We start from the raw sequence: 4180 nt of genomic DNA, 5'->3' as shown, positions 1-4180 counted from the left end.
CAACATTTTGCATGATTTTAATCCTACTAAATCTATTGAGGTATATTTTATGCCATGTATGTGATCTTTCCTGGAGAATATTCCATGTGCACTTGAAATGAATGTATATTCTACTGTTGTTGAGTGGAATGTTTTATAGAACTATTAGGTCTATCTATTAGGTCTAGTTGATGTACAGCATTTTTCAATTTTTCAATATTTTTCTTGATCTTCTGTCTAGTCATTCTATCATTATTGAAAGTGAGGTATTGATGTGTCAAACTATTACTTTTGAATTATCTTCTTCTCCCTTCAATTATGTAAGTTGTTACTTTATATATTTTGTGCCTTTGTGTATGTATGCCTGCATGTTTATAAGGATAAAAATATTCCTGATAAATTGACTATTTTATTATTATATCATGTCCTTTATCCTTAGTAATAGGTACTTAAGTCTATTTTGTCTGATGTTAATATAGCCATTCCTGCTCCTTTTTGGTTATTTTATATAAGGCATATCTTTTCTTTTTTTTCTCTTTTTTTTTTTTGGCTTTCAATCTATTATTACTTCTAAATCTAAAGTGTATGCCTTATAGATATCATATTGCTGGATCTTTTTAAAAAATTAACTTTTATAGTGTATGCACCTAATCTCAGCTGGTCTGCCGGAGACCCCCTGAGCACCAACCCTAGTCCCCTGCGCGGTCCCATTTGTGCTCCAACAAGATGAAAGAAACTATCGTGAACCAGGAGAAACTAGCCAAACTGCAAGGACAAGTGCGCATTGGTGGAAAAGGAACTGCTCGCGGAAAGAAGAAGGTGGTTCATAGAACAGCTACAGCAGATGATAAAAAAACTTCAGTTCTCCTTAAAGAAGTTAGGGGTAAACAGTATCTCTGGTATTGAAGAAGTGAATATGTTCACAAACCAAGGAACAGTGATCCATTTTAACAACCCTAAAGTTCAGGAATCCCTGGCAGCGAACACTTTCACCATTACAGGCCCTGCTGAGACAAAGCAGCTGACAGAAATGGTACCCAGTATCTTTTTTTTTTGTTTTGTTTTTTTATTTTTTATTGGTGTTCAATTTACTAACATACAGAATAACCCCCAGTGCCCATCACCCATTCACTCCCACCCCCCGCCCTCCTCCCCTTCCAACACCCCTAGTTCGTTTCCCAGAGTTAGCAGTCTTTACGTTCTGTCTCCCTTTCTGATATTTCCCACACATTTCTTCCCCCTTCCCTTATATTCCCTTTCACTATTATTTATATTCCCCAAATGAATGAGAACATATAATGTTTGTCCTTCTCCGACTGGCTTACTTCACTCAGCATAATACCCTCCAGTTCCATCCACGTTGAAGCAAATGGTGGGTATTTGTCATTTCTAATAGCTGAGTAATATTCCATTGTATACATAAACCACATCTTCTTTATCCATTCATCTTTCGTTGGACACCGAGGCTCCTTCCACAGTTTGGCTATCGTGGCCATTGCTGCTATAAACATCGGGGTGCAGGTGTCCCGGCGTTTCACTGCATCTGTATCTTTGGGGTAAATCCCCAGCAGTGCAATTGCTGGGTCGTAGGGCAGGTCTATTTTTAACTCTTTGAGGAACCTCCACACAGTTTTCCAGAGTGGCTTCACCAGTTCACATTCCCACCAACAGTGTAAGAGGGTTCCCTTTTCTCCACATCCTCTCCAACATTTGTTGTTTCCTGCCTTGTTAATTTTCCCCATTCTCACTGGTGTGAGGTGGGATCTCATTGTGGTTTTGATTTGTATTTCCCTGATGGCAAGTGATGCAGAGCATTTTCTCATATGCATGTTGGCCATGTCTATGTCTTCCTCTGTGAGATTTCTGTTCATGTCTTTTGCCCATTTCATGATTGGATTGTTTGTTTCTTTGGTGTTGAGTTTAATAAGTTCTTTATAGATCTTGGAAACTAGCCCTTTATCTGATATGTCATTTGCAAATATCTTCTCCCATTCTGTAGGTTGTCTTTGAGTTTTGTTGACTGTATCCTTTGCTGTGCAAAAGCTTCTTATCTTGATGAAGTCCCAATAGTTCATTTTTGCTTTTGTTTCTTTTGCCTTCGTGGATGTATCTTGCAAGAAGTTACTATGGCCGAGTTCAAAAAGGGTGTTGCCTGTGTTCTTCTCTAGGATTTTGATGGAATCTTGTCTCACATTTAGATCTTTCATCCATTTTGAGTTTATCTTTGTGTATGGTGAAAGAGAGTGGTCTAGTTTCATTCTTCTGCATGTGGATGTCCAATTTTCCCAGCACCATTTATTGAAGAGACTGTCTTTCTTCCAATGGATAGTCTTTCCTCCTTTATCGAATATTAGTTGCCCATAAAGTTCAGGGTCCACTTCTGGATTCTCTATTCTGTTCCACTGATCTATGTGTCTGTTTTTGTGCCAGTACCACACTGTCTTGATGACCACAGCTTTGTAGTACAACCTGAAATCTGGCATTGTGATGCCCCCAGATATGGTTTTCTTTTTTAAAATTCCCCTGGCTATTCGGGGTCTTTTCTGATTCCACACAAATCTTAAAATAATTTGTTCTAACTCTCTGAAGAAAGTCCATGGTATTTTGATAGGGATTGCATTAAACCTGTATATTGCCCTGGGTAACATTGACATTTTCACAATATTAATTCTGCCAATCCATGAGCATGGAATATTTTTCCATCTCTTTGTGTCCTCCTCAATTTCTTTCAGAAGTGTTCTATAGTTTTGAGGGTATAGATCCTTTACATCTTTGGTTAGGTTTATTCCTAGGTATCTTATGCTTTTGGGTGCAATTGTAAATGGGATTGACTCCTTAATTTCTCTTTCTTCAGTCTCATTGTTAGTGTATAGAAATGCCACTGACTTCTGGGCATTGATTTTGTATCCTGCCACGCTACCGAATTGCTGTATGAGTTCTAGCAATCTTGGGGTGGAGACTTTTGGGTTTTCTATGTAGAGTATCATGTCATCGGCGAAGAGGGAGAGTTTGACTTCTTCTTTGCCAATGTGAATGCCTTTAATGTCTTTTTGTTGTCTGATTGCTGAGGCTAGGACTTCCAGTACTATGTTGAACAGCAGTGGTGAGAGTGGACATCCCTGTCTTGTTCCTGATCTTAGGGGAAAGGCTCCCAGTGCTTCCCCATTGAGAATGATATTTGCTGTGGGCTTTTCATAGATGGCTTTTAAGATGTCGAGGAATGTTCCCTCTATCCCTACACTCTGAAGAGTTTTGATCAGGAATGGATGCTGCATTTTGTCAAATGCTTTCTCTGCATCCAATGAGAGGATCATATGGTTCTTAGTTTTTCTCTTGCTGATATGATGAATCACATTGATTGTTTTACGGGTGTTGAACCAGCCTTGTGTCCCAGGGATAAATCCTACTTGGTCATGGTGAATAATTTTTTTAATGTATTGTTGGATCCTATTGGCCAGTATCTTGTTGAGAATTTTTGCATCCATGTTCATCAGGGATATTGGTCTGTAATTCTCCTTTTTGGTGGGGTCTTTGTCTGGTTTTGGAATTAAGGTGATGCTGGCCTCATAGAACGAATTTGGAAGTACTCCATCTCTTTCTATCTTTCCAAACAGCTTTAGGAGAATATGGTACCCAGTATCTTAAACCAGCTTGGTGCAGACAGTCTGACTAGTTTAAGACTGGCTGAAGCTCTGCCCAAACAATCTGTGGATGGAAAAGCACCACTTGCTACCGGAGAGGATGATGATGATGAAGTTCCAGATCTTGTGGAGAATTTTGATGAAGCTTCCAAGAATGAAGCAAACTGAATTGAGTCAACTTCTGAAGAAGAGGGATCCCTGGGTGGCTTGGGATCCCTGGGTGGCTCAGTGGTTTAGCGCCGCCTTCAGCTCAGGGTGTGATCCTGGAGACCCAGGATCGAGTCCCACGTGGGGCTCCCTGCATGGAGCCTGCTTCTCCCTCTGCCTGTGTCTCTGCCTCTCTCTCTCTCTCTGTGTCTTATGAATAAATAAGTAAAATCTTAAAAAAAATTTCTGAAGAACATAAAACTTGAAGAAGTTACTGGGAGCTGCTATTTTATATTATTACTGCTTTTTAAAATTTTGTTCATGCCTCGGTGTCCAACGAAAGATGAATGGATAAAGAAGATGTGGTTTATGTATACAATGGAATATTACTCAGCTATTAGAAATGACAAATA

General features: G+C 39.4%; 1 pseudogene; it reads left to right on the top strand.

The window, feature by feature from the left end:
- Positions 1-684: 684 nt before the first annotated feature.
- On the top strand, positions 685-3831 carry LOC140629931 (transcription factor BTF3-like; annotated as a pseudogene).
- The last annotated feature ends 349 nt before the right edge of the window (positions 3832-4180 follow it).

This window comes from Canis lupus, unplaced genomic scaffold (genome assembly GCF_048164855.1).
Source record: "Canis lupus baileyi unplaced genomic scaffold, mCanLup2.hap1 Scaffold_380, whole genome shotgun sequence".
NCBI lineage: Eukaryota > Metazoa > Chordata > Mammalia > Carnivora > Canidae > Canis > Canis lupus.
Note: the sequence above shows the minus strand (reverse complement) of the source record. Positions and strands in the feature narration are given on the sequence as shown.